Here is a 22639-nt window from a genome sequence, read left to right as displayed (position 1 = left end):
AAGGTAAAACATTGCATCTGCAGAGAAACTTTAAAAGGAATGAAGGCAATTCATGTCATTCATCTGTGCTCAACCTGATTCATTTGATTTGCTTAGTGTTACACTGTAAAAAGTGAATTTATGTATTTTTACCTTAAAGATTTATTTCTACTAGATATAAAACTCATTTATAAAACTTATTTTAGTTGATGTAACTTAATATTGTCAGGCTGATCCAATTTAATTAAATAATAATTTAGACCAGTTATTTTTTAAATGTTACCATATTTTTTAATTTGCATTTTATAGTGTACAATGCAAAGAATTGATTAACACTTTTAATCAGTTTAAAACCTTTTAATGGAATTTTAAAATGTTTTTCAAAGAACTATGCCTTACAAAAATATATGTTGTACACTGAATCTGTGTACACTGTACACAAAGAAATCGGTCCTTAAAGTAACAATTGGAGGTTACCACTATTTTACCATGTGGAAAACCCCTTTGGCAAACTTCTAGCAGACCTTTGAGGCAAATTGTTTTGTTTCCCACTAATCTATCACAAATTAACTGCAAATCTGTAGCAAATAAACTGTTTTTGCAAGGGATGTCATGAACAACAATGGTGATTCACTCTTAGACAGAATTACTGTCTAATAATTGTGTATCATCATGGGTGAATTAGAAACATCAAAATAATTCATCCATCTGTTTCTCACTGCTTAATGTGGTTTTCTGTCTCTGGGGCAATAGAGACAAACAAGGGAAGGCACCGATATAGGAAAGGATTAAAGGTTAAAAAATCTGACCAATCAGATGAGTTATAGCAAGTTGACTTTTTTATGAGACCCACATTAGTGGTCTGGGTGAATCAGAGGGGTATTCATGGGAAGTTGTGTTGCAATTACCATCATGGAACGGCAGACATTACAGTCATACCTTTATGATTGCAGATTGGCAGGTTACACCTGGGCAGCCTCATATCAATACTACTGTTCAAGTCTGGTTTCAGAGTAACACGTACACATTCTCATGAAGACTTGTTAACCACACACACTTTAGGAGTATTTTTCAGTAAGTTCCATCAGTCATATCTGGGTCAGCATTGTATGAGTCCGTTGAGGAGCATAATTATACAGGCCAAAAGCTGGCCTGAACATTTCTCTATTACTTTGTCTATCTTTCCCTGCAGTGAAAAGCATTGGCGTCGCTTGCTTTATATAACGGGGTGAACGACGGGCAAATGTGTGCCTCAGGTGGGGACATTTCAGTTGAATGGCTCACTAATACATCACAACGCACTCTCTCTGACCCACTGTTTCTCACCATAACGCTATCCTGACCCACTTCTTCTGAACCACATTCTGAAAATTACACTTTTGTTTAAATTGCATTTTATATGACATTCCAATATGTAATTTGGATGTCAATATTCAATAGTACTTACAGCAGCAACAATCATAATAAGAATAATTAATAATCAAATCTTTAAAACATGATACTCTTTAAAAAAAAAAAAAAAAAAAAAAAAAACTCTACAGTATTTCTTTAGATGATGCATTTGTATTTAAGTAAACTATATGTAATAATTTTATGGCCACAACGTTTATATTTTTGGCTAAATCTGCTATATATTATTTTATATTATTATATAATATTATATTATATTATATTATATTATATTATATTATTTTGTTTTAATTATTTTAAACATATATTATTTAAATCATGTAACCATAATAAGTGATTGCTACATTTAACATTTAAACAGTCTCAGAACAAATTTAGGTTGTGTAGATTTGTGAGAGATTAAATTTAAAAGAAAGAAAGAGAGAGAGAATGTCAAATTACACATGCTCAGGTCTCAGTTGCTTGTGGTCAGCATGTTAAAATGTAAAACGACAATGAAACTGTTATTATACCCCATTACTCACTGTTTTACATATTTCCCCTCATCTCTGATTTCATATGATTGCCCGTGATGACAGTAAAAGAGTGTTTGCACTCTGCTATTCAAGAGGCTGCACTTTTGATGCAGGCTTGATTTTGGAAATGGAATGAAACACTGATTGCTGAATCATTTCCATTGTTTATTCTAAATCTCTCAATCATGCCCTTAAAGTAAAAAGAGACAGACAGAAAGAAAGACTTGAAGTGTGTGTGAATGAGACTCTTATGAATTATATCTGTTTAGTGCATTATTTGTTTTATTCAATATTCCTCCATATTTTTGAAGACACACTGTGAGTCTCAACAAGTCATGCTTTGCTTGTGCAAAATCATGAGGTGAATAAATGTCTGAAGTTGCAATTATTGTTGCTTATGAACAAATAGACCAGAGAACCATGTGTGGGTGAGAATCACAGGAACAGACTTCACCTTGAAAAGCAAATTCAAAGCTATCTTAAGAAGCATTTATAAATATATATGTATATTCCCACAATTTATCAGTAATTCTTTATTTAAATAAATTAATGAGTAGACTTCAGTGTCATTAGTTCATAAAAAAAGTGGAAAATGTATTTGATGTAATATATTTCAGGAGGAAAAATGAAATCAACAACAACAAAGACAGAAAAGTCAAAACAAGAAAAGCATTTTATATATATATATATATATATATATATATATATATATATATATATATATATATATATATATATATATATATCGATGTTTATATTTTTAGCATTTAAACCATTACAATAAATACCTATTTTATAACTCATTGTTATTTTTTATTTTTTTAGATTGATGTTCTTTGCAAGTTTGCTGTTTTAATAAATATGTTCATTAAAAATGCTAAAATTAATTTTAATATAATAATAATAATAATAATAATAATAATAATAATAATAATAATAATGTATCAAGCTTCAAAATCATTCTGGTAGAAATATATATATATATATATATATATATATATATATATATATATATATATATATATATATATTATTTTGCCAATAAAAATAAATAAAAAAAGACATGCAAAATACAAGAGTAAACTGAAAAAAACAATAAACACAGAGATGACTCATGTCAAACACAAGCGAATTTAAGGGAAATCATCAGGACTCAAGACCACAGTTACTGAACACATTTATCTATGTATGTGTGTGTGAATGTTTTAATGTGATGTGTGAGCTAAATTCTGAAGTTGTACAGTAGACGGCACAATTACTCCACATTAGGAGAGGATTCAAATGACAAAACTCGCTCACGGCACGATTGCAAAGCAAGCGAGGACATACACACTCTCTGACCGAGCAGTGACCACCCTAAATGCATCATTGTTTATTTAGTTCACTCTGTGCCACACACACACACACACACACACACACACACACACACACACACACACACACACAAGTACCTGATTTTACTGTGTGGATCTCTTTTATCCAGCATAACTAACCTACATTTACTCTTGCTCTATGAATCCAGCCAAGTTAACACTGATACAGATATCATGAGTGTGTGTATGATTGCATTGACATATGTGTTTGTGTGTTTGTATGTAGTGGAGGGGAGGGAGTTTGTTTCACAATACTGGTTTGAATCAATATGTGCTGTTGGCTGGATCGTTACTGAAATAACAGTCTTGTTGATGGAGATGTATTTAGTTTAGTCAGTGATGCACGACATGCAATATTGAACTACCTAGCAGCCTAATCAAAACCAAATTATATCCATATCATAAGCACAGGGGCTACTTGAGACAATAGGGCCAGTAATTCTTCATGGACTATTTGTTTACGCCTGTCTTTTTCGAGACGGTTGAAATTTGTTTTGTTGTTTTTGGGTATAAATCAATTGCGTCACCCTATGGGAGGTTTGGCTTTCTTATTTAAACACAGGGTCCGAAGCAAGTATGTTGGGTAATGGGTCATTTATGTGCTTTTGGCTGGGTATATATTGAATACAATTATTTACTGCATCAGAATATATTGACATGCTATACTTAATCTAAAATGACTTGTTTTAAAGCATCTAAAAATGTGTTTTAGCATTTTGCTTGTATAATTATTAAACATGAACATATTAATTGAGAGACTACTGCACATGGAATATTTGTACTTTTAGAAATTGCCTTGTTACACCTTAAAATAGATGAAAATATAAATAAAGGTGATATTTAAGGGAAATTAAAAAATAAAAAAAACTAAATACTACATAAATAAAATAAATTATATTATGAGTACAAACATAATAATAATAATAATAATAATTATTATTATTATTATTATTATTAGTAGTAGTAGTAGTAGTAGTAGTAGTAGTAGTAGTAGTAGTATATAAAATTTTAGTAACAACAATGATAATAATATGTGAACTAAAAAAAAACTTGAATAAAAAATCCCAAAAAATAAATTAAAAAAAGATTACAAAAAATTGTGAAAAGTGAACGAGTTACAGAACCTATATATACACTTTCCCTTGTACATATAAAGTTTAACCTAAAATCTTGATATTGAAAAAAAAATAAAAACATTAATCTATCCAATTGCTTTAACGGACTTGCTCAATCCTTCTCTCTTTGTGGGATGTGTTGGGGTGAAACGGTCACTGGAATGCTTTAAAGTGGAGGCCGTGAACTCAACGGTATTATCACTCTAATGCACAGGCACAGAAGGTTGGGGGAGAGTAATGAAACTGTCCTCATTCGCACACATGTGATAAACACAGCAGAAATAGCCACCATTCTTACTGAGAAATTGCTGTACCAGGGTTCTGAATTTTGCTGGGCCAAATTAGCTGACCTGCTATTTTAATAGAATGGCTGTCTGCTATTGTCAGTTATGAATATAATTAATCATTTTGCTGCTTTCCCATAGTCCCATACCACCACTTATCAACACAAACTTTTTAAATATATGGCACAATATGTTACTAGCAATATTGATACTGTATGTTAAAAAAAGCCAAACTAAATGACACCAAATGAACATTGCTAGTTTATGATGGCAGTAGAGTAAAGGTTCACTGGGTTTTAAGCGATAGCCAGAGTGTTCCGACTTCAGCTCTGACTTTCCGAAGTTCTTAAGTGGTTGAACCCCTTGAGGTTGAGCATGCTACCATTAATTATGCTGTCATGCTGTCACTTTTACATGCAGTGCAACTAATTGAACTGAGGTATTTAGGCCGAAATTTGGCCAAACTTTTCCTTCTGAATTGGATCTTAAGTTAGAACATTATAAAATACTTTCAGCATGTGGGTTAATGGTATGAAATAGAGATATTGAACGCACATGTAAATGGTGAGTGTTTACAGTCTTCAGAATCACTTTGCAATTTAGTAAGTCCTACCCAAGTAGTCAGGGGTGTAGTAGTCATCTTAAAAGAGTGTGTGTGTGTGTGTGTGTGTGTGTGTGGGTGTGTGGGGGGGGTTCACCAAAATTCGTTCAGATCCATTTAATGATTCGTTCAGCTGCCATTTCTGGTGATGCCAGAAGATGGTAACAAAGCAGAGGTTTAAGGTTTAAGCATTATAAGAACAAAGCAAATGCAAAGCAAAAACAACAATAATAGTCTTATATTATTATGAGTTTCAATAACGTCCGTACGCTTTCATGTATAAAAAAGCATGTCTACATATCTACTGACTTCAGTAAAATGCATGTGTCCTAAGAACAAAGAAGATCTATCTTTTTTCGTACAGTTTGTCAAATGCACACCAACATAGAGGTAAAAAACAGGAGCTGATATTAAAAATAGCTTTACATATTTAACACAGATCTAGTAATCTGCATAGATCGGCAAAAACCATTATCAAACTTTTACCTCACAAACATAATGTAAAAAGCACAACTTAATGAAGACTCAGGGGCTGCTATTAACTCCACTTTCAAGGATTGACCTTTGTTTTTGTTTTTCTGCAGTGCATTTCACGTAATGCTGCCAATCAAGAACGATATGCCGATAAATATCTCTTGTTTGAGTGTTCCTCATCTCTAGATTATTAATTTAGATCAACATCAATGCCGATTAAAAAAAAAAAAAAAAAAAAAAAAAAAAAAACAAACATGGATAAATGAGAATTGTTCAAAGCAACTTAAATGAACAAAGCCACGTTGATTAGACTGTCTGATTGACAGCCTATTACGTAAGGGTTGTTTCAGCTCATGAAACTCACCTTTGATTGGATGGATGGTTGCTCAATCAGCCAAAAGTAACAAAAGAATACTGTATACAAATCCACCATTTGGACTTGGTATGGATTTAGCTTGAAAAAATGCGGGGGACCAAATCACCTTTGTAAAGAGTGCGGGGGACGTGTCCCTGCTACACCCTTGCAAGTAGTATACTGTGGTTATGCTTTGGTGGATGTTATTGTGTGTTCATAAGAAATTATGACAGTATATACAGTATTTCCATACACGTAACAGGGTATCGTGTAGCAAACCGCAGATGATGTGGGAACAAAGACTTCATGAGCAGCTTAAATTGTCTTGTGAGTTGGCTGTTGTTTACGCATGATTTTCTGGATGTGCACCATTCACGTTCATTTTCATGCCCTTTTTTTTTCTCGTTATAAAAGATGATGGCCACTTTGAAAAAAAATCAAGTCCATTTAATGCTCTAATTATACAATCCAACAGTGGGTAAATGCCAACATACTTAGGTATGGATGGAAGCTTGCTTTGGAATGTACACAAGGGGAAAAATTAAACATTAAATATAGGTGAAATGAAGGGAATTTTTTATTATTTTTTTTACATTAAAAATACGAAATAATAAATTAATAAAATATATAATGAGTACACTCATTATTATTGTTATTATTATTATTATTATTATTATTATTATTATTATTATTATTCAGAGTCAATGGGTTCATGGTTAAAATGGGACATCACACCAGATTTTCACCGTGGGCACTGCCACCTCATACACATCACCAGAGACAAATGAACTCCCAGTGAACCTGTCTGTCTGAACTCATGAGAGACACATAGCTCATTTTTTTAAATTAAGTGACTTTTCTTTTGGTGGGGGGGGTGTCACAATCCGATGGAGTAATCTTTGACTTAAATGTGGTGTTGTTAAAAGAGAAAAGGACAGAGTTGGAACTTACAATTTTTTTTTTTACTTTTTTTTTTTTTTTTTTTTACTTTTTTGAGGTGCACTGATCCAAACAGGTTTAACAACAACATTTAAAAAAAAATAACAGATTAAATATCTTAATTAATAAAAAATAATAATAATTTTTTTTTTTAAAAAATCCATTAAAAAAAAAAAAAAAAAAAAGTGGAGTCTGACAGTCCGATGTACAAGAATGTAACTGAAGAATGTATTTAGATGATGTTAACCATGGTCTTTGAAATTAATATATAGTTGTGAAACATGCTTAAAAATTTTAGTATTTATTTCTCCTAAGCTATACTTCCTAACAAACAACCATATAGCACAAATTTCATTCAAATAGAATATTTAAAAAAAAACTAATATCTAACTAAAAACATTATAATTACAGTTCCCTTGTCTTCTCCACAGTTCCTTTTAAAATTGTAATTCCACATTCAATTGTTAAACTCATCATATTTTATCAAATAAAATTATTAATGATACATAATTGTATTAAAAATAAAATACAAATAATATATATTAAATATTCTTATATAATTAATTATAAATAGTACTCCCTATAAATGTATATAACAAATTTTAAAATATATAATTGATTTATTTTTTTATTTTTATTTATTTTTTAATGTTTTGGGAAACACTTTACAATAATGTTTCATTTGTTAACATTAGTTAATGCATTAGGTTTAATGAACAATGAACAATATATATTTTACAGCATTTGTTAATCTTTGTTAATGTTAGTTAATAAAAATGAAATTGTTCATTGTTAGTTCATGTTAGTTCATAGTGCATTAACTAATGTTAACAAATACAACTTTTGATTTTAAAAATGTATTATATGTTGAAATTATCTTAAAAAATGCTTAATAAGTATTGTCATTGTTAGTTTATGTTAACTAAGGTTGTTAACAAATGGAACCTTATTGTAAAGTGTTACAATGTTTTGTTTATTTTTCATAATATTTTAAAATGACTTGGTAAAACAGAGCCCTGTCATTTTAATTAATCGCCATTGCTTTCTGATCTACAAGGGCAACAACATGAAAATAGTTTCCATTAATTTCAAAATAATACTCACAACTGAGATTTCAAATTTTTTTTTTTTTTTAAATATATAGACATGAATAGTTTTGAGAGGATGTTTTGTCTCTGTAGATAAACTGTCGAAAATATAACATGCAACCTATCTCAACAAATGTAAAACACTCATATTATATTATATTCAAAGTGTGTTCGACTGTGTTTGAAAGCATGTGAACAAATAAATTCTTTGCAACTGACAGGAGAGAACATCCCTTTCTGTGTACGGTCACTGGTCACTTGCTCTAGGGATACAGGTAGGGTTAAACTGGGGTCACCATGTCTCTATTCACTTAGTTTTCCTTTTGAATTCATATTCCTCTACAGAACAGCAATCAAGTCCTCACAAAAATAAGCGTCCGACTTTTTTCAGAGTTCAAAAAGAGGCCACAATAATGCTGACAACAATGTCATTTGGTATGCTTCGCTTCCTTGTCCTCCTTTTATTTTTCCCTAATAAAAAAAAAATCTTCCTGTCTCTCTGCCCTGCTGTTGAACCTGCATGTCTCTGACCAATGGGCATTTCTGTCACCTGAAAACAGCAGTGGGCATTGGTATAGCCCTTATTATATTACCCTTGCTATAGCCCATGCCGACTCCTAAATATCTCCCTTCTTCATTTGAACAAATCATTCCATAAAAGATATATAGCATTATTAACCTTTGAATTTGCAAAGTTCTTTATTAACCTTTAAAACTGCAAAAATAATGACTGTTTTTTTAAACAGATTACTCAAACACTCCTCATCTCTTCTGTTGGTCAGACAACAAGACAGCCCTGCTCCAAACCTATGTCATTATTGATTCAATGTTTCTGTGTCGGGCTGGTAGAAATACTCAAACAAACAGAGTAATGATATGACAATGCCTCAGAGCTGCAGTGTTTACACTTTTTGGTGGAATCAACCTACAAATCGCTAACTTATTGGAGAAAGTATTTTACCACTGAACAAATGTTTTTTATTTGAACTGAGTGTGTGAGAGAAAAAGCACTAATGCCATTTGAGAAGAGATGTCTGAAATTTTGAAAAAGAAGATGAACTTGAGGAGGAGGAGGGCTATGGATCTAGTCATGGACATTTAATCAGGACTTCATTTAGTGTCATGAAAGTTGATTGCTGTGCAGGTGGAGTGCAGTGCAGATCTGAGGCCATTGCAGTGTGTGTGAGAGTGTAAGCAGCATGATAATAATCTCATAGCTGCATCATCTGCCAGGGCCTTTTAGATCCATTTCCCGTCAGCCTAGAATAGCAACAGGGCAGCAGCTGGTGTAGATGAACGCAGGCGGGGAGGGAAGGTTATGATGAGGAAAGAAGAGGAGGAGGGGGTGTTCTATTTTTATTTATTTTTTTCTCTACCCGTCCGAATTAATCCTGACACTTTGACCCTTGCCTAAATTTTTGGTTCCATGTTGCTGTCTGTGGCAGGGATTGGGACACATATAATTACAGCAGGAAAGCAGGATAATGCATTCTATGCCAATCAGTTCCCTCCCCCACATCAATCTGGACTGGTGCAAACTGCTTTGAAAGGAGAAAAAGTTCAAAGTTTATTACCTTACACAAACTAGTCCATTCCCCTTCCCTAGAGAGGATGTGAAAATGCAATCAAGGGAATGAAAAATAGGTTTCATATGGACATGGTGGGGATAGTCAATACTTGGAAGTGAAAGCCTGATTCTCCACCACCATTACCAGCTTACAGTAAAACACCAAAGATTAAATGTTATGTGGCAAATTACATGTATTCAAATTTATAATCTCTGGCTAAATTAAATAGTGCATTCAAGATACTTTACACAACTTAAATGTGACAAATAACTGAGACACATCTAACAACAAGCAAACACAAAATACATACAAAATACAAAAATCATCTTTTTTGAAAGTGAATGATTATATTGTAATAGACTGAATGATTATATTGTAATAGACTGTAATTGGAGGCAAATAGTTTACATAACCTCTTGGCATCTACTGCTTTATGCAAATGTTTATAATTCCCAATTATAAAACTTTTCCTCACTGACTTTTTCCCCAGCTGTACAAAATGATAGTATTCAAAGGATGCCAGTATGGTAGAGTTTGGTCTTACCCCATGGGGAAAACAAAAACAAAAACTAAATTTGCAATGAATAGATCAATTAAATCCATTGTATACACCAAGACAATATTTTTCACTTATTACAATGTCTTAGCAACATTACCAACCTTTTTTTAAGTCTACTGTGCTACTATAAAACAGCTTACAAGATAGGACATTTGTTTTATTACATATTATATTAGTTAACTGATTTCCTTTCTTTAGAGTTCAAAGTTGTAATGGTCTTATTTATTATTATTATTATTATTATTATTATTATTATTATTATTATTATTATTATTATTATTATTATTATTCTGAAAGCAGGCCCTGGTGGTGCAATTAATTTTGTCCTCCATATTATTAATATTACCCACAATAGTATAAGTAAATAAAGATGTGTCTAATTAAATTGCCTTAAAAACACTTATGGAAAGTAATTTTTGAACATCAATTGGCAGCAAAATGTACAATGTTTAATGAGCAATCTACCCACAACTGCAACTACAATTTTGGATGTTAGACGAGCTATGTGTTGTAATTGTAAATATGGATATGAGCAGAGCATATCCATTTTGAAGACCCCCTGTTACTCTTTTAATTCGAAAATTGAGGAATGTCACAGGGACTTGAGTGCACGGCTCTTAATGATCAGTCTGGATTAGCTGTAATTAAGGGATAAATTGGACACAAACCACACAAGACTCTATTCCATAAAAACACCATTGGTCTTGAAGACCTCCAAAACAAACACATCAAAGACCTCTATGGTTCACTATCACTTGAAACACAGCATGTTGCGCTGTGAAATACATTTTCATGTGCCTTAATGTGACTATTCTTAAGATTTGACTTTATTTTTTGTAACTAGATTCATAAATGCAACATTAAAGTTGCATTTCAGAGTTTGCTAAACATTCCTTCTCACTCAGCATAAAAAAAATAATAACAATATTACAGTGATTCTTGGATCTAAAGGTTAAAATTAAATGCATAAACTTTGATAATAATAATTTTATATAATATAATATACATATTATACATTTGTAAGAGTAAACATCTGTTATATAAAAATATCAAAATGTATATATGTTATATGTGTAGTATAAAAATGTAAAAAGGCCTTGTTTACATGTATAAAGTAATAGAAATATAAACCGTTTTTAAACAAATTTTATCAGTAAATTTCATCATAAATAGTAGGCCTATGCAAGTTCAGTCTTCCTTTATATCAACATCCATGCTGACCTAATGCTCAGACATAATTAATTATTTACAAAGCAAAGTACCTCTTAATAGACCAACATGACAGAAACACTCAAATGGCAAAATGTTTGTGTTTTGCGAGTGCCATGTATTCATCTGTCTGACTGTATTTTTAGAATGCTTTTATTTTTACCCATTATTTTCTCTATAATGTATAAAGTGTTGCTTGAAGCTTTTAACAGAGGTCTCAGCACTGTGACATGAAAGACATTCAATCCATTTCCTTTTTGAAAGACATGGCCATCATGACTACCCCGTACTTTTACTCACAAACAAGCAAATCCATTTACGGACAAACCGAATGGTTTATATTTACTTTTCTCGTCTTTTTCATCACACTCTCTGATTGAAAATCTGACATGAATACATAATGCTCTAAAATATTGCTCATGCTGCCATTTTCATGGTCCAGGGAATATCTGAACATAAAGGTCGGCTGCAATTCAAGAAGTACGGTTTCACCTTTTTCTTCATGTTCCGTCTCCAGAGATTCTGAACATATGTGGTGGAGAGCAGCAGAGCTGAAAGAGTCTGGTTGCTTACATACCTGTATGTCTAATTTCATTTCATCGCATGGGTCAACATCAGGTCATCTAACAGCATGAGCACAAGCGTGTTAAATAATGCACTGCTGTATGAGTCAACATATACTGTATAGGATTATGTTATTTGGTGTAACAGATAAGCTTTATTTCTAGAGATTAAACAAGCATTTCATTGATATGATTATGTTGCTTGTATCTAGGGCAAGGCCTGCAAACCTATATATCAGGCACATGCAACATAAACAGACAAATCCAAATGATCTGCGTAAAAATCACAAGCTCCTTAGGTGACACACACAATTGCACTATTAACTCCTGTTGAGACGAGCATGTAGTGAGCTGCAGTTACACTTTGTTCCATTAGGGGGAGCAAGCGGTGCAGAGAAAGAACTGGAACATACTGTAGGCAAGCAAGAATTTCAACTGGAATAAGAAAGGCTGGGGCACAAAGAGGGTGTTGTCTGGTGGAGACGTTAAACACCTATTGGCTGGCATCCTGTAGAGATAGAGAACTGCGCAGCAAGAGGCCTTTAATAAGAACAGATTAATGATTTTGGCTTTGGAACGCATACAAACACACACAGTACACACATCAGTTTGACGTATTAGTGAGAACATTTCTCAGAAGCAAATGTTTTTATACAGAGGTGATGATATTTGTTAAACCCCATCCCTAACCTTTACTCCTAAAATGAAGCCTCACAGAAACCTGTTGATATCAGTAGACTTAAAGCAAAACATATTTTGGACTATTTCAGATGTCCTCACAAGCAGGGGCGATTCTAGAGTCTGTTGGGGCCCTAGGCAAACATTCCTAGGGGGCCCTTCCAGCCAGCATTCATCACCATTATGTTATAAATAATCGGACACCAACCAAAAATGTTTATTTCAAAGGTTCACATTAGTAGAATAATATCATGATACTTATTATAGTAGCATGTTAATAAAGCCAATTCAAAATACTTTCACATTATAGATTTAGAATTCCTCAAGTTCAACTTTTAAATGTTCTTCTTGGACATAACTTTCATTATTCATATCTTTCATAGCATTCATAGCATAGCACGGACACAGCTTTCATCAGTTACAGGAAAAGCTATTGTCTAGCTGTTTTTTTTTTTTTCTCCCTCAATTCACTCCATTACATTATGCCTTTAATAATAGCAATTACCAGTGTCCCATACGAAAAGCCTGCTCTAGGAATGGCAGAGAGAGACAACGTTAATAATTTCAGTAACATTGCCCGAGTTGAATATTTGTGATTGTAGTCGCTTTCTTTCAGCCTGCTAGCTAGCAAGTTAACTTAGTCGAGTGCGGCACTTGACTCGGTCATGGCCAGGCCAGCAGAGCAGGACCAGGACTCCAGGCTGGAGTCTCCACCTCCGCAGCTTTCATCAGTTACAGAAAAAAGGTACTGTCTAGCTGTTTTTATCCTAGTTTAACTAACAAAAAACTTGAAAGAACAAATGCAATTAGTCTGCTAGTGTTAGCTGAAGTAATTCAAGTGTCTCCCCCACTAGTTAAGGCTAGACTAAATAATAGCATTCAGTTATTTACTGTCATACTTAAACTTAATCGTCATTATCTGCTCCACTTACCACTGTCTTGCTTTCTTTATCCTCATTAATGTTTTTTCTCTTTCTTTTTTCACTTCCTGATGGATAAGTCCTCTTCATTTTCCTTCATTGATGTTGTTTTCTGATGTTGTTTTCAGCCGAAAATCATGCAAGTCGATGGGAATGACATGGGGCCCCTTTAGGGAGGTTTCCTACTGAGATGTCATTGCAAGTTGTCCATTGTCACTGCGATTGCCACATTTTGAGACATTCCTGTTGAGTAAAGTTTGTCAGCCCTCGGGGGTCCCCTAACAGCCTGGGGCTCAAAGCAGCTGCCTGCCTTGCCTGTTCACAAGCTGCACCTCTGCTCACAAGTCAGCTTATGACATTTTTCATTATATTTCTGAGGACATTTTTCAAAAACTGGCCTCATGAGCATAAGTAAAAGCTACAAGTTTACTTAAAAGTCTATGGTATGCCCGTTATTTATTTATTTATTTATTTATTTATTTATTTTGTTAAGTGAATTATAATTACAGTAGACTGGAAAAAGGCTTTATTACTATTACACTCTACAATATCAGGAAGATAAGACCCTGCCTCTCTGAACATGCCACACAACTGCTTGTCCAGTCACTTGTCATAACTAGACTGGACTACTGTAACGCTCTCATTGCAGGCCTCCCTGCATGTGCAATTAGACCCCTCCAAATGATCCAGAACGCAGCAGCATGTCTGATCTTTAATGAACCAAAGAGAGCACATGTTACACCACTCCTTGTCTCTCTCCATTGGCTGCCGGTTGATGCACGTATCAAATTCAAGGCTCTGATGCTGGCATACAGAACAGTCACTGGGTCTGCTCCAGCATACCTAAAATCATTTATGCAGAGCTACATGCCCACTAGAAGCCTGCAGTCGGCTAAGGAACGTCGCCTTGTTGTACCAACACAAAGAGGCACCAAAACACTTTCCCGGACTTTCAGCTTCATCGTACCATGTTGGTGGAACGACCTTCCCAACTCCATCCGTGAAGCTGACTCACTCTCTGTCTTCAAAAAACAACTAAGAACACATCTTTTCCATGAGCACTTAAGCAGTCATTAAAAAAATAAATAAAAAAAATAAAAAGAAAAAGAAATTCTGTTGCACTTTATTCTGTTTTGAATACTATTATGATGCTAGTGATACTTTGTAATACAGCACTTTTTATACCACTGTCTCCTAAGATAATTTGCTTAAGTTTTCCTCTTTTGTAAGTCGCTTTGGATAAAAGCATATGCCAAATGAATAAATTTAAATGTAAATGTAAATGTAACCTCCGTTCCCTGATCGAGGGAACGAGACGTAGTGTCGATGTAGTGACACTAGGGGTCACTCTTGGGAGCCCGAGACACCTCTGGTCTTTGATAAAAGGCCAATGAAAATTGGCGAGTGGTATTTGCATGCCACTCCCACGGACATACGGGTATAATAGGAGCTAGCGTGCAACCACTCATTCAGGTTTTATGCTGAGGAGCCAAGACAAGGTCTGGCCATTTCAGGGGGTAGTTCAGTGTTGTGGCAGGAGGGACACAACGTCTCGTTCCCTCCATCAGGGAATGTAGGTTACACAAGTAACCATGACGTTCCCTATCTGTCACTCACTCGACGTTGTGTCGATGTAGTGACACTAGGGGTCCCTACACGAAACGGCGCAACTGGCTGAACTGTGTTACGTGAACTGGCGGTGTGTGACGGGCAGACAACTGTGTGCCTCATAGCCAGCGCACCAGGCCGACACGTAACCTCCCCCGACATATTTATGAGTGTCGAATGGCCCTTTGGGGACAAGTCGACTACCGAAAGATAGAGACAGGCTAGCCCAGTCGTGGCCTCTTTTCCCCTTCTTTTTTTCCACTCCCTAAAAAAAGGGGGAATATCCGACTGAGCCGACCAGGTCTAGTCGGGGGGTGTCCCTCCCAAGGGGAGGACACCGTGGAGACCACATCTCGCCCAGAGAGGGGGGGGGATATTTAAGTGGAAAATACATCACATGGTCTTGCCGAACTATGTCGGAAGTATGTCATGTGGAGAAGTCTCATGGTAGATCCTACCCAATGGGGGAGGAGTTACTACAAACATGGAGACTGTGGCAGAGGGGGCTCTGCCCAAGGAAGACACAGTTTGCCAACAGAGAAACGAATCAGCGAAGATATACTTCGTATGGGGTTACTTTACAGTGAACCGCCACATGCGGAGCACCTCCCCAGAACAGGGCTCTTAGTTAGCACGTGTACTGGGCTGGCAGCGAGTCTCTCCGAAAACTTGACTGCCACAGGGTTCGGAGGAAGTCAACCAGGGAACATAGTGTGTGAACACTACTGGGAATTAATGGCACACGTCTTCAGCTCAGTGAGGTGAAAGGCGCTATGTGCAAGCGATACACCCAGCCGGCTATCCCGGGCTTATCCGCTTATATTGCGTGCCAATACCCGGGACGAAACCGGTTCCACCCAGAGTTTGTAGAACCTCACAAAGGTGTTGGGTGTTGCCCAGCCCGCTGCTCTGCAAATGTCTGTTAGAGAGGCACCCCTGGCCAGGGCCCAGGAGGCCGCTACACCCCTGGTAGAATGGGCTCGTAGCCCTACCAGGGGTGGCACGTCCTGGGCGTGATATGCCATAGCAATGGCATCAATGAGCCAGTGGGCGATCCTCTGTTTGGAGACAGCACTTCTTTTCCGCTGTGCTCCAAAGCAGACAAAGTGCTGCTCAGAGATCCTAAAGCTCTGCCTCCTCCTGAGGCAGCACTCGCAGGTTCACCACCTAGTCCCTAAAAGGGGTAGTGGGAACTTTAGGCACATAACCTGGTTGGGGTCTCAAGATCACGTGAGAGTAGCCCGGGCCGAACTCCAGGCACGTTTCACTGACAGAAAACACTTGGCAGAAAACGCTTTACCCTCTTGATGGAAGTGAGCGCAGTCAGGAGGGCAGTCTTCAAGGAGAGTGCCTTAAGCTCAGCTGACTGCAAAGGCACAAAGGGGGCTCTCTGTAGACCCTGAAGAACTACAGAGAGGTCCCATGAGGGAATGAGGTGCGGTCTGGAGGGGTTCAGCCTCCTGGCGCCTCTCAGGAACCTGATGATCAGGTCGTGCTTCCCTAAGGACTTACCATCCACTTTGTCGTGGTGTGCTGCTATAGCAGCAACGTACACCTTCAAGGTGGCATTTCAGCGGGTAGTTCAGTGTTGTAGCAGGAGGGACACAACGTCTCGTTCCCTCCATCAGGGAATGGAGGTTACACAAGTAACCATGATGTTCCCTATCTGTCACTCACTCGACGTTGTGTCGATGTAGTGACACTACGGGTCCCTATATGAAACACTGCAACTGGCTGAACTATGTTAAGTGAACTGGCGGTGTGTGACGGGCAGACAACTGTCCACAGGACCTCTCCTGCAGGAAGGAATGCACCGACCCAACTGTGCATCTCTGGGGGTCTTCCTGTCGGGAAGAACACCACTTAGCAAACAGATGCCACTTAAAGGCTCGTAGAGAGAGCCCTAGCCTGAGTGATCGTGTCTACCTCCGCGGGTGGTAGACCCCAGGATGACCTACTCCTCATCCTCCCTGACCTTGCACAGAGTCTGTGCAAGTAGGCTCACTGGGGGAAACGCATATTTGCTCAGGCCAGGGGGCCAGCTGTGTGCCAGCGCATCTATGCCGAGAGGTGCCTCGGTCAGGGCGTACCAGAGCGGGCAGTGGGAGGATTCTTGGGAGGCGAACAGGTCTACCTGTGCCTGTCCGAATCGACTCCAGATCAGCTGGACCACCTGAGGGTGGAGTCTCCACTCTCCCCTGAGGATAACCTGCTGTGACAGCGTGTCCACTGCAGTGTTGAGGTCGCCCGGGATGTGAGTGGCTCACAGCAACTTGAGGTGCTGCTGACTCCAGAGGAGAAGATGGTGGGTGAATTATGACATACAATGAGAGCGCAGACTGCCTTGGCGGTTGACATATGCTACGGTTGCCGTGTTGTCTCTCCGAACTAACACGTGCTTGCCCTGGATCAATGGCCGAAACCTCCACAGGGCAAGCAGAATTGCAAGCAACTTGAGGCAGTTGATGTGCCAACGCAGCCGCGGGCCCGTCCATAAGCCGGCGGCTGCGTGCCCATTGCAAGCAGCGCCCCAGCCCATTTTGGAGGCGTCTGTCGTGACCACTACGCACCTGGAGACCTGCTCTAGGGGAACACCTGCCCATAGAAATGTCAGGTCGGTCCAAGGGCTGAAGAGGCGGTGACAGACCGGCGTGATGACCACGCGATGTGTCCTGCGGCACCATGCCCATCTCGGGACTCGAGTCTGAAGCCAGTGCTGAAGCGGTCTCATATGCATCAACCCGAGCGGGGTGGCCATCGCTGAGGATGCCATATGCCCCAGGAGCCTCTGAAAGAGTTTCAGTGGAACCGCTGTTTTCTGTTTGAACGCCTTCAAACAGGTCAGCACCGACTGTGCACGCACGTTCATGAGGCGCACTGTCAATGAGACTGAGTCCAACACCAAACCGAGAAAAGAGATGCTCTGAACCAGGAGGAGCTTGCTCTTTTCCCTGTTGACCCGAAACCCTAATCGGCTGAGGTGCAAGAGCACAAAGTCCTTGTGTGCACACAACATATCCTGAGAGTGAGCTAGTATTAGCCAATCATTGAGATAGTTGAGAATGCGAATGCCCACCTCCCTTAACATGGCAAGAGCTGCCTCTGTGACCTTTGTGAAGACGCGAGGGGAAAAGGACAGACCAAAAGGGAGGACCTTGTACTGATATGCCCGACCCTCGAAAGCAAACCGGAGGAAGGATCTGTGTCGAGGTAGAATCAAGACGTGAATGTACGCATCCTTCAGGTCTACCACCGCGAGTCTGTGTAAAGCCCGGTTCAGTACTCGCAGGTCCAAGATTGGCCGCAACCCACTGCCTTTTTTCAGTATGATGAAGTAGGGGCTGTAAAACCCCTTCTTCATCTCGGCCGGAGGGGACAGGTTCTATCGCACCCTTCCGTATGAGGGTGGCGATCTCTGCACACAAGGTAGCTGCGTTTTTGTCCAAGGTGAAGTGATACCGCTGAACCTGGGCGGACGCCTGGTGAACTGAATCGCGTAGCCAAGTCGGATGGTCCAGACCAGCCATCACGACGGATTGGAAAGTGCAAGCCACGCATCCAAGTTCAGCGTGAGGGGGATCAAAGGGACAACCTTGTCGGACGTACCGGCAGGTGGGGCCTCGTGGCGGGGTGAAGCTCGAGGTGCCATACCATGTCGTGGCCGTGCCGAGTCTAGGGACATCGAAGCACTTACCTGGCTCCTTGTGACCACTCCCGGAACAGCCTGGGACGGGGGAGGAAGAGGCCTGTCCTCTCAACCCATAGAGACTTTCACATCGGGGGCGGATCTGTACCACAGCTGGGCATGCAGGAGCGGGGAGACTGCCGCTGTAGCGCCTATCCTGCAAGGGTAAAAAGGTGGACGTGGTCGTGATGACGGCCATGCACACCGGGTATGTGACCCAGGGAAGGAGGAAACCACTCTTTTGCTGAACTGTTGGGTACCACAGCCACTTGGGCGAAATCAAATGAAAAGGCAACAAAAGATTCTCCAGCCAGCCCTCCACCGGGGGATGGAGTGGTCTTCCTACCAGCTCCAATGCAGTGGGTTTCATCTACCCTGGGTCGCCCGTCTCAGGGGCGCTTTGAAGCCCTTCGTGGGTTCTTGGTGGCCGGCCGTGAGATGCTTCCTGCGGTGGGCTCCACGCCGGGGCCGGGCCGAAGGGGAGGGCTTCGGCGGAGCCAGTGCAGTCACCACAGGGGACGACCTTGGCAACGAGCAGACGGGGTGCGGGATCTTGAGCCGCACCAGGGCAGGATATGCCGGATAGCCTCCGTCTGCTGCTTCACCGTCGAGAACTGCTGGGCAAAGTTCTCGACGGTGTCGCCGAATAGGCCAGACTGGGAGATAATGGCAGCAACGAACCGTGTCTTGTCGGCCTCACCCATCTTGACCAGGTTGAGCCAAAGGTGGCGCTCCTGGACCACTAATGTGGACATCGCCCGCCTGAGAGACCGCGGCGTGACATTCATCGCCCGAAGAATGAGGTCAGTCGCCGAGCACGGTTCTTGCATCAGATCTGGGGCAGAACTACCCTCGTGCAGTTCTTTTAGCGCCTTGGCTTGGTGGACCTGCAGAAGAGCCATGGCGTGCAGGGCAGAGGCGGCTTGTCCAGCAGCACTGTAGGCTTTGGCTGTCAGGGACGTCGTGAACCTACAGGGCTTGGACGAGCCGGTGGACTCATCCGGAAGCCCGATCGCGGCAGACGAGCATGCTGGGGAATGGGAGGTCCACGGGGGGGATACCTGGTGGAGGCGGTCCCATTGGGGTCCCCAAATCGCCCCCAGTGCTAGCCGCGCTCATACCCGTAGGTAGAAGGACTGAGGCAAAAGCAAGCCGTGACCGCAACTTTGCCATGGTCATGTTCTCGCAGAGAGAACATGAACCATCCATGAATGCTGCCTCCGTGTGGGTCACGCCCAGACATGAAAGACAGCGATCGTGACCGTCTGAAGTTGAGAGGTAACGACCGCAACCAGGAAAACTCTTTCAGGAAAATATACTCTCTTTTTTCTGCCGAAGCGCCAAGGGGCATTCTCTGCAGTGCACCAGTGCAGAGGAGAATATAATACATAATAACAAACAAACAAATCCACCATAAAACCATTCTTTTGAACCTACAGAGCTTGGACGGGAGCTTTGGGCTTCCACGCCAGGTGGCTGCACTTTGCAGGCATAGGTGCACCACGAGCACCTTATCCACTGGGGGAATCGCTGTATAGCCCCTGGCCGCCCTGCCATCGAGGGTAGTAAGGGCAGGGGAACTGAGAAATCGGGATCGGGCAGTAAAAGGTGCCTCCCATGATTTTGTCAGCTCCTCGTGCACTTCCAGGAAGAAAGGCACTGGAGCGGGTCGTGGCTGCTCTGAGCGGCGCCGCGAGCCCAGGAACCAATCATCGAGCCGTGAGGGTTTGGGGGAGAGTGGAGGGTTCCACTCTAGCCCGACGCTCGCGGCCGCCCGGGAAAGCATGTCTGTCTTTTCCACGTCAGCCTGTGACTGGGCAATCGTCCCCGAAGGGGAGAGCCCAGCTGAGGCTTCTGCGTCCGACTGGACAAGCCCGCTCTCCGATGCTGTGCTCGAGATCTCATTAGCTTCACGGGCTCCGAACAAGAGGTCGAACTCGCCTTGAGACGAGCCGGCGGACTCATCCGGAAGCCCGATCGGGGCAGACGAGCATGCTGGGGAATGGAGGTCCACGGGGGGATACCCAGCAGAGGCGGTCCCAATGGGGTCCCCAAATCGCCCCCAGTGCTAGCCGTGCTCATACCCGTAGGTAGAAGGCCTGAGGCAAAAGCAAGCCGCGACCGCAACTTTGCCATGGTCATGTTCTCGCAGAGAGAACATGAACCATCCATGAACGCTGCCTCCGTGTGGGTCGCGCCCAGACACGGAAGACAGCGATCGTGACCGTCTGAAGTTGAGAGGTAACGACCGCAACCAGGAAAACTCTTTCAGGAAAATATACTCTCTTTTTTCTGCCGAAGCGCCAAGGGGCGTTCTCTGCAGTGCACCAGTGCAGAGGAGGAAGAAGCTGCTGAAATGCGCCATCAGATCCAGCAGAGGTGAATGAACATTCAGCTCAGTAAACATCGACCGTTCAGCTCCGAAGAGAAAATCTGAATGAGTGGTTGCACGCCAGCTCCTTTTATACCCGTATGTCTGGGGGAGTGGCATGCAAATACCACTTGCCAATTTCATTGGCCTTTTATCAAAGACCAGAGGTGTCTCGGGCTCCCAAGAGTGACCCCTAGTGTCACTACATCGACACAACGTCGAGTGAGTGACAGATAGGGAACTGGAGTATTCCTTTAAGGATGATCCCAAAGGAAGTTTGTATCAGATTTAAAGGAATAGATTACCCAAATTTTTTTAATTCTGTTATTATTTACTCAACTTAATGTTGCTTGACCCCATCTGACATTCTTTATTTTATTTTATTTTGGAATAAAAAAATAAATAAAAATAAAAATAAGTCTTTAAATTATTTATTTGCCATAAAAGTGAATAGTGGCCTTACTCTGAAAATCAATCAATAAATCAATCAATATTTTATTATATTTATTATAATAAATATATCAAATTTTATATATATATATATAATACATAATAACAAACAAACAAATCCACCATAAAACCATTCTTTTGAAACGATTCAAACAATTTGTGTGATGAAAAGAAGAAATTTTGGTTGTTACGTCATATCAACTTTGTTCGACCCCGCGTCCTCCTGCGCTGGCATTATGTTTCGTCTTTGCTACACGCTATGCATAATTTCATTTCATTTAAACCATCTGATCTCAGTTCAGGACACTCTGGGCTGTCAGTAAAGGGTTACACTTTTGACACACCAAGTCATGTGACAAAACAACATGGCACCGATCACAGCGGAGTATGGCTGAGTTCAGAATTGCATACTACCATACTACTCTTACTATTTCTGCCACAGACAGATATGGCAGAAGAAGAACGAGTAGTATGGGTAGTATGCAATTCAGAACTCTGCCCCTGTCTTTAGGAGAAATGCCAACAAAACTACATCTGGTAAGAAAACTCATTAAGTTTTTACATTTAAACCTATTTGAGTCTCTTTCATCCGCTATTTTAAAAATCGGAGCGATTTATCGCGAAACGGCACACTGTTAAACACAATGACTACTTACAAGGACTATTGGCCTTTTATTTCCTTAGAAATCCTATATTCACTGTGCATTATCACATTTAGAATCCATGGGTTTATGAAAAAGAAGAAAAATGTTGCTTTCAGAGGCTTTATATGGAGTTAGGATGAAAATAAGGTTCTGAGAGAACTGTTCTGAGACCAGTGCAGACAGACAGCACACTGGAAGTTAAGTCATTCACTAAACAGTGAGCAAGGGAGGACATCAGTTTTTAGGAAACT

The sequence above is a fragment of the Myxocyprinus asiaticus genome, chromosome 11 (assembly GCF_019703515.2).
Source record: "Myxocyprinus asiaticus isolate MX2 ecotype Aquarium Trade chromosome 11, UBuf_Myxa_2, whole genome shotgun sequence".
NCBI lineage: Eukaryota > Metazoa > Chordata > Actinopteri > Cypriniformes > Catostomidae > Myxocyprinus > Myxocyprinus asiaticus.
The sequence above is the reverse complement of the archived record's forward strand: the minus strand, read 5'-3'. Positions refer to the sequence as shown.